General features: G+C 37.6%; 1 protein-coding gene across 25 annotated transcripts in view; it reads left to right on the top strand.

The window, feature by feature from the left end:
* Positions 1 to 12516, top strand: part of PLEKHA5 (pleckstrin homology domain containing A5) — a 238832-nt gene that overhangs the window by 69792 nt on the left and 156524 nt on the right. Inside the window, exon 1 of one of the 25 annotated variants that reach the window (XM_078075695.1) lies at positions 10166 to 10303. The exons of the other annotated variants lie outside the window; for them this stretch is intronic. The gene's annotated coding sequence lies outside the window, so the exon portion shown is untranslated. Of the gene's footprint in view, positions 1 to 10165; positions 10304 to 12516 lie in introns of those variants that run through there. 25 annotated transcript variants of the gene reach the window in all.

The following is a 12516-nucleotide window of genomic DNA, read 5'->3' on the forward strand; positions in this document are numbered from 1 at the left end:
ATTAACTGCATTTCATTATCCTCTAATGGGTTAGACCAGGGTTTACAAATACTGACCTGTGCAATGGTGAGATTTACGTGGGCACCGATGGATGAAGTAAAGATTATTTTTTGCATGTAACTGTTATCATGGGTCATGTGCTCATATGGAGAAATGAAATTATCTTTTATATCCTGTACAAAGCTTTCCACACAGCAAGCATCGAGTTAACGCTGAATGCTGTTGAACAAACGGCAAACAGTCATCACTGCTCTGCAGCCTAATTGGTTGTTGGTAATACTGGTCTTGTCCCCTGAACTCATCTCATTGCAAGACAGGAGATGTTTGTTTATCAACTGCAGCTGCCGTGAACCAAAATATTCATGAAGTTATACAAAATAAGCTAAATTGTAATCTAATTGGATGAAGAGGATCCACTGTGTCCTCAAATCACCCCCAAACTTAGTACAGTAATCATTTCTTATTATTCACGGTTCCTATGGTGCAAGAATTCTGGAGCTGCTTGGTTGGGCAGTTCTAGCTTAGGGTGTCTTACGAGGTTTTAGTTCCATATTGGCTGGAGCTTCAGTCTCTGAAAGTTTGAACGGTTCAGCTGGAGGAGCACATGGCTGGCAAGTTGGGACTGGCCACTTGGTTTCTCTCCATGTGGGCCGCTCCACAGGGTTCCGGGCCCTCATGACCTGGCACCTGGCTTTGTCCACAGTGAGCTATCCCAAGAGACCGAGACAGAAGCTGCAGTGGAGGGGACTACAAGGGTGTGAATACCAGGAGGTGAGGATCCTTGGGGGATATCTTAAAGACTAGCTACCATACCATAGACAGATATCTTTATTAATGATTGCCTTGAATTTTTAACGAAGGAAAAAGTAAACATGTAAATGCTTGTTTTATTTTTGAATTTTGTAAAGCATTTGCAGAGAAGTATTGACATTTCTACTTTTCACAGGAATTTTGGAGTGAATTTAAAGGTATAAAAAAATGATAAATTTCAGAAAATGGGATTCTTGATTAAATACTGAATGATTAAGCAAGTTCTGTTTAGTTGGCTAAGTACAGAATTATGAAAAATGAGTTAAATACTGGGAAGACCCTAAATGAAATTAGTAAGAATAGAAAATAATTTACTCTCAGTAAAACTGGTAAATACTAATCATTAACAAGTAAAATAACCCATTAAACCAATTGGGCAGAGACATGTGTTACTAAACCTTTAAAGAGTAGATAAAAGATTGTCATAACATGCCACTTAATTGATACTCTAGATTAGGATTTGGCAACAGGGGCCTGTGGACCAAATCTAGCATGCTGCCTGTTTTTATAAAGTTTTATTAGAACACAGCCACATTCATCTGTTTCCACATTGTAACTGCTTTCTTATTGCAGTAGTAGAGGCAATAGTTTTGGGACAAAGACTGCACGAAGTCTAAAATATTTACTATCCTTTGAAGAATAAGTTTATTGACACCTGCTCTAGATTTTAGACTTTTAAATACAAGATTAGGTTTTGGAGTGTTGATGAGATGCATAATAAGGACAGTAGCATGTAAGTAAACTTTTAAACATAAAAGAGGGTGCGATGTTAACAGTGTTTTTAATTTTTTTAGAAGAAAAATCTTATTAATTAGAAGAGGGAGGGACAGAATATCGTAAGATTTGCAAGAATAATGCTTCATTAGGCAAGACTTTGCTTATTAAGAAAATTCATGAGCTTTGAATAGGGCCCATGTGGGAACACATGAAGCCAGCATTTGAAAAACAAATGTGAACATTATGTTGACTGAATTAGGTTATTGTGAAAAACCAATTTAAACATTTTAATTTATTTCTTCCTCCGAATTAAAAGTGAGGAATTTTATTATTTACTTTGAAATCTGTTCTGGTTTATGGTTAGAGTTTTGCCTTTTTTTTTTTTTTTTGGTTAACATGGAAGTACAGTCTTGAGAATATGCCCATGAGTAATATTCTGCAGAATGACTTGAAGAGATATAGGTACTTACCAGTCTTAATGATAGGCTGCAGACAAATTGAGAAATGAAATTTCCAGATAATTAGCACAAAGTTTAGGGCTCAGAGCTATATGAGCAAGGACAAGGAGCTAGGTACTCACGTGCAGATGGATGAGGAAATTCCAGATGAAATGTATTTCTGATAGTACCGCCATCATATGTTGCCCTACCAGAGTGACTTTGTGGTCATTGTTAAAACCTGCTTTTCTAAACTAGGAAGAAGAATTTATACCAAACAGAATATACGTTAAGATTATGGTATCAAGAGGAAAAGATTTAGAGGTGAAGTTATTTTTGCATTTTAATTGTAGAAAATAGCGACAGCTACCATTGATTGGGCACCCACACCATTTCAGGCTTTGTGCTAGGTGCATTTCAAAAACTGGCTCATTTAGTGCTCTCAGTAACTCCATAGGGTAAAAAATAGTGTTATCCTCACTCAGCATATGAGTAAACTGAACCTTGGAGAGTTTAACTTGCCTAAATTCAGTAGTCGGAGTAGGACTCCAATCTGGGGACATCTCACTCCAGATGTCTCCACATCACACTGCCACCCCATAAATCTGTCATCTTGTTCCCAGCTCATATTATTTTCCTTCCATTTTCTTTCCCTTCCTCCCACCCCTTCTTCCCTTTCCCATTTCCTTTCTTTTTTTTAATTGTTAATTACATAACTAATACATGGTATCAAAACAGTTTAGCACAAAGTGGTGTGAAGTAAAAAGTGAAAGTAGCCTTTATCCATATTGTTAACATTTACTGTTCTCTTCCCTGCTTCCTTGACCCAAGATAATACACACACATCATAGATATTTTCCACGACAGGACGCACAGTTCTTTCTCTCCTATTATTTTTAACAGCTGCACGACACGTTCCACAGTACAGAAGTTAATTTATGCAGCCCTTCCTATTGATTATTCTCTTGACTTTTGGCATCTTGTTTTCTCTTTGTTGCTGTTTGTATAACTTGGCCTAATGAGCATCTGGTGTTTGCTCTGCATACACTAATTGAGATGACTGAAGTTTATTTATCAATCTAGATAGTTTTTAAAAAGCAATGGTGGTGGGACGCCTGGGTGGCTCAGTCGTTAAGCGTCTGCCTTCGGCTCAGGTCATGATCCCAGGGTCCTGGGATCAAGCCCCGCATCGGGCTCCCTGCTCAGTGGAAAGCCTGCGTCTCCCTCTCCCACTCCCCCTGCTTGTGTTCCCTCTCTCACTGTGTCTCTTGCTGTCAAATAAATAAAATCTTAAAAAAAAAAAAAAAGTAATGGTGGTTATGTTCTTTCCATGACCTTAATGATATTTTGAGTATAATTTCTTGAATGGGATTTTGTTTCTGTATCATGAGGTCTTGTGACCCTTTCTTAAACTTCCTTTTCTTTTCTCAGTTATCAGCAGATTATAATTTATATGTCAGTGATAATTTTTAAAAATTTAGGGATGAGCTGTCTCAATCAAAAGTTTTAAATTACCACATAAAAGTGACTTTTAAGTTGACTCTTCATAGGTCATTAGACTGTAAATCTTATATATGGTTTATATATATGTAGTGAAAAAAATTGAACCATGAATTATCAGAAAGAAGTTTTTCCAAAAGAGTGATTAAGATACCAGGGCTCCTGGGTGGCTCAGTCAGTTAAGCGGCTGCCTTCAGCTCAGGTCATGATCCCAGGGTCCTGGGATCGAGTCCCGCATGGGGCTCCCTGCTCAGCGGGGATCCTGCTTCTCCCTCTGCCTGCTGCTCCCCCTGCTTGTGCTCGCTCTCTCTCTCTCAAATAAATAAATATTTTTTTAAAAAAGAGTGTTAAGATACTTAATCTAATTTCTGGTATCATTTTAGTAACATTTAAATAAAGTACATAATTCTGTGACCATCATTGATGTATTGGTAAATAGTGATGCTTATTTTGGAAGATACTATTTTAGAAAACTAACTTGTCTAAAATGTGTTAATACAGAGTGTCTACTTGTATGTAGTAGTAGTATTTACAAAATGAAGGAAAGGATAGATGGATAGGAGAGAAGGAGACAAAAAATCAAGAAAGTTGTCTCTTTGTTAGTACAACAATGTTAATGGTTATGGTAGAAATGTAAAGAATAAACATTAACATATCTAGCTAGCAAGAATGTCTAACAAAGCAAGAAAACCTGCCCCTGTTTGCCCTCTTGTTTTAGATGAGTATGAATAGAAGGGAGAAACTATGTGGCAAAGTAGAGAAAACATGCATTCTCTCTTACCCCTTCCTTCAGTTTCAGGGCAGTGCCACCCTGGATAACTTCTGTCTATTTTCACCTTTCCTCCTATACAATGTGAACAGCAGAACCCATCGGACAATGTTCTTGTGCAAAAGAAAGATGAAGTCCTATATCCACAATACCCGCAATGATTCTCAACAAGTGGTAGTTGGTATCGTGTTGCTGGTAAAGCTGCTGCTTTGGCTTATGAGTTTTTAGCTTCTCTTCTGTCCAGTGATTTTCTTTCTTTTTTCTTTTCTTTATTTTATGAAAATCACTTTAATAAAATAAAGAATAAAATGAAAAACCACCCATAAAGTAAAATGGGGTGGTTTATAATTGATGGGGTGAGAAAATAAGCAGACTGGGCTTTTTGGATGCCAGAATTGACTGATGATATTGACCGTGAAAATTTTTAAATCCTTGTTTGTTGGCTGCCATCAATCAAGAATTTAGTCAAGTCCTGAGAGCCAACTTGTCTTATTACCTCTAGAAATGAATATACCCTTTGCCAAACGTACCTCTGTCCCTGCCCTTCTGCGGAGATGGCTCTCTGCTCAATTGACTCCACGTTGCTCTTTCAACATTAAGAACCTCTTTGTTCTGATCTTACTCAACTTCTTGGCAACATTCAGCATAGTTAGTCCTTGACACCTTTTTCCCCTTGGCTTCTATGACATCATGCACTTCTGGGTTTCTTGCTGCTTTTCTGGCTACTCTTTTACTGGCTCTTTTTTGTTTGCTGTAGCCATTCTGCTCTCTCTTCCATTCTTCAAATATGCAGTGAAATTTGCTTTGGAAGATCTTGCTTATTCCTGCCTCAGGGCCTTAGCACTGACCTTTTCACTCTGCATGTCTTTTTTGCTCACATCCCGTTCCTTTGAATGAGCCTTATCCTGACCCGCATTATCCTAGCCACATCCCTGACTTTGTCTTTTTTCCATAGCATTTACTCTTCTATCGTACTACATAGTTTACTTATTTATTATGTTCATTTATCTTCTCTGATAGAGTATAAGCTCCATGAGGGCAAGGATCTGGATTTTGTGTTTGTTTTGGGTTTTTTTCCATGGATAGACCAAACACCTAGCATAGGGCCTTACACATAGTAGGCATTATTGATTGATTAAAGCATAGCATCTAGCCTGTGTTCTCTTTTAGGTCACCTCGTTGACTTCCAAGGCTCTTTGCACACCACATGCATAAATCTACATCTCCGCCTAGACCTTTTTCCAAGTCTCTGCTCACTGACCTCTCCACATCGTTTCTACTAGAACTAATCAAAACAAAAAACCTTGCAGGCATCCTTAATTTCTCTCTCGCCTTCACTCACCCTTCTTCCTTCCTCTCCAATCTATCAGTAAGCCCTGTTGACTCCTGTTTTCAAAGAGTATCCCAGATCATCTGTGCCACTATCCTCTCATCCAGACAACAGCAGCAGCCTCTCAACTTTGCCCCCGCTCCCACCCTTGACCCATTACAATCCGTCCTCCACACTGTAGCCAGAGGCATCTTCTTAAAATATAAAACTGCAAAACAGATCATACCACAGCCTTCCAGTGGCTTTCCATAGCACTTAGAATAAAACCCAGAGTCCCTTCTCTGGCTTATAAAGCCAACAGTAGTTGACCGACTGCCTCTCAAACCTCATCTCTTAACTGTTTTCCCCTCACCCCACGACACCTTGGTCACTGGAGGCCTTCCTTCTTCTCTTCAGCTGTGCTAACGGGAAAGCCCTTAGACTGACTGCCAGTGTTCAAGCTGGCGCTTCAATGCTGCCTCTTCAGGACTTCTCTTGACCAGCCATTCACTCTGTCCCTCAGCCCATCTTTTTTCTTATATATTGTTGACTGAGTCTTTTCCCTCGTGAGACTGTAAGCTCTGTGAGAGGTCTGTACCTTTGTCCCACCGTATCCCTAATATGTACAACAGTGTCTGATAAAGTTGATGCTCCATAAATATTTGTAGACTGAATGAATAAATGAACAAAGGAGACCAAATTGCTTTTTAAGAGTTACAAATTTCTATAATACTTAGGATAATATTTTAATTAACTGATTAAGAATATCCTTCGGTTGGATGGGGAAAAAAAAAATATGACTATTCTGATTTGGGGGATGAGGCATTAAGAAATACTGCTCTGTCCCTTAGTAGAAAACAGGAAACAGTCCTGCCCCACCCTCAGTTTTTCTTTTCATGTACACAATACAGTATTTTAAAAATACTCTTCTCTTACATCTTTATTCAGAAGCAAAATTGTTTTGTGTTTGCTTTTGTTTTTCTAGTAAAGCACGAAAGATTTTCTTATAGTCTAAGCATTGTCTATAGCAAAAGACCATTTGAATGCCAAAATAATGTATAATTAGGTCTATTTATTATCTTGCCACATGCAAAGTAGATGCTGAGGGCTTACCACTGCAGTAAAAGTCACTAGGATATTTAAGTTTATTTTACAAAGTATGTTCTGAAATTTACAGGTTTTTTTAGACAAATTATTATGCAAAATGTATGCCTTTGCCCAAGATTCTTATAAATATATGCTCCAGATTTTGTAGGGACTCTTTTACTTATTATTTTTCTTTGTCATTGTACACCTCCTGGGGCTCACTTTCTTACTATACATATTTGAAAAGAATTCCTAATTTCATTATATTAAGATTGAATATTTTAAAAAAGCAAAGTGCTTCCACTTTTTTAAAATACCATCTGAGGATCTCTGAGTGAGAAAGCAGTGAGCAATAAATAGGAATCTTTTACCAACAAGTTGTGTAGCATCAGTACTTCATGATTATTTCTGTGTCCGTCTCACCCTGTGCACTAGTGAGTGCCTAGAACAGTAGCTCTTTCCCAGAAGAACCTCAAAATGATGTGGAGAGTTTCTTTATAATGTCTGGCCCCACCCTGGTCAGACTGAAAGATTTCTGGACCCTGAATGTGTCTGCCTAAGTTGTTTTTCAGCCACACAAATGATTCTGTTGTGAGCTATGGTAAAAAACAAAATGACGACAAATTGCAGTAAGACTCTTGTACTCACTTCCGTTCTCCCTCCTCCCCTTCCCGCCCTGTGGTTCAGTATCCAGTGAATGGCAAGTATGTTTAGTCTTGGAGCGACCCATCTCTCCTCCTGTGTGTGTGTGTGCAGTGCAGTGCACCAGAACTGTGTAAAGTCTTCACTTCTGCTCAGTTGTCATAGAAATAGATTGTATCTTTTGTTGAATTTTTACAGATTCATTCATTCTTATCAGAGTAGCATTTGGGAAACATTTTATCAAATTTTGTAGGTAGAGAAGGGGTAAGTAAGTAAATTAAAGAATGAGTGGCGAGAGATAAAGATTAAAAAAAAAAATAGGACCTCTAATTAAGATCAAAGGTAAATGTAATTACAGGATGACCTCAATTTCAAATCAGAGTGCTAAAGTTGAATGTTTAAGAGAGAGAAAATATTCAGGTTAAAGAGCTATTAAGTAATATGGAAGAATTCAAAACGTGAGTTAAAAAATGGACGTGCTATGCCAATGTGCTGGAATTAATGCCTCTTTTACCTAATTTTGTATCTGCCGTCTTTCCAAAGTTATCTCCTTCATTCAGCTGTTTAGCACATGACCCTAGCTCCTCCATTATGCAGGGTGTAAAGCCCTTCTTGCCATCTGCTTCCAGATTCTATCCTCCCTGAATATTAGCTTGTGGTTTCTCTTTCCTCCCCTCCCAGTTTTGACAGCCTACACTTCTTCCCGCTGTTCACACCAGTGCCACAAATTCTCTAGTCCCCACGCCACTTCCCAGTCCTCTCCTGCCCTACTTGTCTGCCCCCAACCTGGCTGTTTCCTCTTCCCTGCCTTTTCTTTCTGGTCCAGATGCTCAGCCTTCATCTACAGCATTTCAGAAAGGTCACCCCCTCCCAGAATCTTCTCTAAGTCTCCCTCATCAAAATGCTCTCGCTCATCCCTCTAAACTTCCCAGCGCAGCAGACCATCAATGTCTCCCCTGCTGTGATCATCTTGTATTAGTGTCATGTACTCTTGCCTCATGGTCCGTAAGCTCTTCTGAAGACAGAGAAGTCCCCTTGCACCATGCCTCATATATAATATGTTCTCAATAAATATTTGTAGATCAGAGGTAGATTTGTTTTCAGTGAAGAACTTTCCTTTCTTCTTCAGAGAACATAGTTTTCTAGAAACTCTTTTTATGGAATCCGCACCCTGACACTTACTGTACACAGAACTTACTGGACTTAGCAGTACACAAAACATACGCACCTTGGCACTTTTTGTTTGGTACATTGTATGGCTCTTGGTATTTGCTTTTATTCTGTGCTTTTTTTCTGTGCTTTTTTTCCTGGGCTCTTTTTTTAGAGAGAGAATGCTTATATAGCATATGTTGCCCGCAGACCTTGCAATTAAACCTACCTAATGCTCTTGGCAATGGGAATGATGAGTTGCTTTGGTAGAAAGCTAAAGAAAATGATGTGCTGGTAGCTTTCTTTAAACTTAACACCTTTTTGGCGGGGGAGGGAAGGTGCTGGAATTAGGTAGGTGTGGTTCCATCAATAGTTCTCGTGTTCTTTTTTAACATTTTATTTTTTACAACTTCTCTGAACCTCTTACTGATTTTGTCTCACTATCTATGAGGGGCCTTACCTTAGCTACTGCCATTGAGTTTGTCTGTTTCTTGTGCCTTCTTATTTTCCCAGGTCTTCCAAATTTGGAGTCAGGAGGGAAGGGGAAGCAAGGCTACTATTCATGAAATGAGACATTTGTGTGTGAGGTAGTTGGTTACTTCTGCACTTCTCAGGCATTAAAGACTGGTTGTGAAGAAAGGAAAATCATAAATTAGTGTATGGACCTGGTGCACACGTATTAGCCCCACTCTGCCTGTGGTTTGCTATCCCAAGCTTGGCGTGTGTCAACTGTATGAACACTTTCTATTTTTGTTTGTCTGCCCAAGGTGAAAATGGCAAGTGGATTCGTAAGAATCGTCTGCTTGCTTTTGGTGGGGCTGCATCTGCTGTGCTAGATTTTTTTTTTTCCCCTGAAAGATTTAAATGGTCATCATGAGCTTCTTGACCATATATCCATCATGCAAAACTATATGCCTTTGCAGCAACTTACTCAGCATACCAGGCAAATTAGTTATTTGATTACATAAGCATACATATGCAAACTATTTTGTTGATTTGTGTGTGTGTGTGTGACATTTTTGTAAAAATTTTTCTTAAAAATGCAAAAAAAATTATTAATCCTATTTATCACTTTATCAACATTTGGGTGAGGTCTGTTATTATATAAGCATATAATCTATTATATGCTATTATGTATAATCTGTAGATGAGAAAAATCCTTACTGCTATATTTTAAAGATAGCAGACTGACTTAATAAAGATAACATTTCAGTTTATTGATATTTACTAATATTTCCAAAGGAAAAATTAAAATACTACTAGATAGTTTGTAGATTATTTTATTTGGTGAATAGCCAGGAGTACAGAATAAGAGGTTAAAAAGTGAAATATGAATGGCTTATAGTTTGACTAATTTATCAGTGGTCAGATTTACTTTTTGGGGTCATATCCTGCATGTCTTGATATTTCCAGTATTTTGGGAAATACCTATGTTGACATAGTTAATGACATATTGAAACCTAAGGATTTGGGGGTTTTTGTTGTTGTTAAAGTATAGAAATAATTATTTCCAGGCACATCAAAATGAACCACAAAAATCATGAAGTCAAAAACACATCAGTTATCATTTGGCAGTTCCGTTTAGTTTATTGCAGTTAATGATCTTCGATTGAATTTGCAGCTCTCTGGGTTTGTTTGGAAGTAGGCCATCACATGCTGAGATGAAATACCAAGTCATTTAAATTAGATACCGAGCATGCTCATATGAAGTACCTACTCTTGGAGACTGCAGTGAGGTTCAGTTTTCTTTTAGTGGGAAGAGCAGGAAAGAGCTCACCGTTTGCCCTTTTGTCATCATTCTGTCAGGGGGCATGTAATTTGTCTTTGGAAACCAGAACCCTGAGACAAAAAGAAGAAGGCAGGGTTTTAGCAAAAGGCTATTTGGTGAGTTAATTAGCTGTTTTATTCTATATTGTAATTCCTAGCAAGGCTGTGTGTCTTATATCTGCTGCTTGTTTTGTACTAAGCTGAAGCTTTATGTAGCAAGTAACTTAGCTGAAATTGGGAGAAAATTGTTTCTGCTGCCCAGATCTCACTCTTTTGAAATATTTTCAGTACATTTCTGAGGTGACAAGTTCGTAAATTGCTATGATGATACTCCTTCGTGTTCTCCACAAATTTCATTTGCTCACTGGTGCTGAATAATGCTGGCAGAATTGTGTGCTGAGGGAGCTCAGGATTTGTCTGTTTGGATAGTTTAGCATTTTTGTTCTTGTATTTTGATGAAATTATAATTTTTACTTTCACATTTCTGCACTTTATCTTAAAAAAAGTAGTAAGTAATTTAGCATAAAAGCAAGAATTTTTGAAAGACAATGAGAGGATATGTTATTCTATATGTACATATTTTTATATAGATGATTCAAAAATCGGTTGGCTTTATAATATAATTGGTCATTTACAGTACCCAAAAATAAAATGAGATTGATAACACTTTGTGAAATATGTTCCAGTTACACAGTATTCATATTTAGAATCCGTTCTGTTTTTAGTTATTGAAGTAGCTATGGAAGTGTTTGGAGTATAATAATAGTTTTGCCGTTTTGGGCTCTTCTTACTTCTCTTGAGCTCATATTATGGTGATTGTTAGGAAATGTTTTGTGGTTGTTTTTATTATCCAAGTGCTCATGTTTTACCGTGAAGTTAAAGAGGGAAGTTTTCATGCATTTTTTCCATATTATGTTCTCATAAAATAATATTTAAAGTCTATACATTATTATTTCATAATGAACATGATTTTGATTTATATTTATCATAGATAAACTTGGCAGCCAAATCTTCAGGATATTCTGGAAATTAAAATTGCATATTCTGCATGAGATAAATTATATGTTTTAAAGATTTGAAGAAAAGGCATAAAATTACCAAATTTATTTCCTTGGGCAAAAATCATGTTTATTAGTAAATGTCAATGTCAGGTAGGGAATTTGAGGTATAGAAGGTGTTTTAAAGAGTTCTAGAAAAACGATGTGGTGGGGTGGGAGGAATAGGAAGAGAATACTAAAGGCTTAGTGCCTTCAAATGCCAGGCATTTATGTGATGCTTTCCTGAAATATCTTTATTTTGTGAACTGCCCCCACTGTGCCATTTTCCAGGATTGGCACATGTGAAGGAGGTGGGTGTATACTTAAACTTGTATATTCATGAAAAGGGAGGGTTAGCAGTTAGAGATGAGGATTAAGTGACAATACTCAAGAAGTCTGTTCCACTTTTACACACTGACTCACTTGTGTGACCTTGGGCAGCATGCACACTCTTTATTTCCACTTATTTTTAGTATAGTACTTTACTGTGGTAATAATAGGAGGTTCATTTAAGATTTCTTTTTCTTTTTTTTTTTTTTTAAAGATTTTATTTATTTATTTGACAGAGAGAGAGACGAGGAGAGAGGGAACACAAGCAGGGGGAGAGGGAGAGGGAGAAGCAGGCTTCCCGCGGAGCAGGGAGCCCGATGTGGGGCTCGATCCCAGGACCTGGGATCATGACCTGAGCCGAAGGCAGACGCTTAACGGCTGAGCCACCCAGGCGCCCTCATTTAAGATTTCTAAAGTAATAAGATTACTTCTTGGAACTATTGCAAAGATTCATGAGGGCTGTAAGCCATTCACAGATAGCCACTGTGGGGAAAAAACAAACAAATGTTGCTTTTACAGAATCCTCTATCACCTGTTTTCTTTTTTAATTAAAAATATTTCGGGCGTCCTGACTGGTTCATTCAGTGGGGCATGCAACCCTTGATCTCAGGGTTGCAAGTTCGAGCCCCACATTTGGGCGTAGAGACTAATTAAAAATAAGAAATATTTTTTTTAAATATTTTGAATGTGTAAAAATAAAAATGTATAAGTCCTCTGTGGTCTTTGAAACTAATTTGCTAATACATATTTACTCTAGTCTGTGAATAATCATGAAATTTTCATGGCAGAATTATACTTTACACTATTCTCTTATGTATCTGGTCCTCTAATCATAGATCTTCATTTGCCTCTAATAATAGATCTTCAATTAGAGATAAATAGATAATCAATTGAAGTCTGTTAAAGAAAAATATGGAGAAATACTGGGAGAGTGAAAGGAGGGAAATATGAAGAGTGAACAAG

Source organism: Halichoerus grypus, chromosome 6 (assembly GCF_964656455.1).
Source record: "Halichoerus grypus chromosome 6, mHalGry1.hap1.1, whole genome shotgun sequence".
Classification (NCBI taxonomy): domain Eukaryota; kingdom Metazoa; phylum Chordata; class Mammalia; order Carnivora; family Phocidae; genus Halichoerus; species Halichoerus grypus.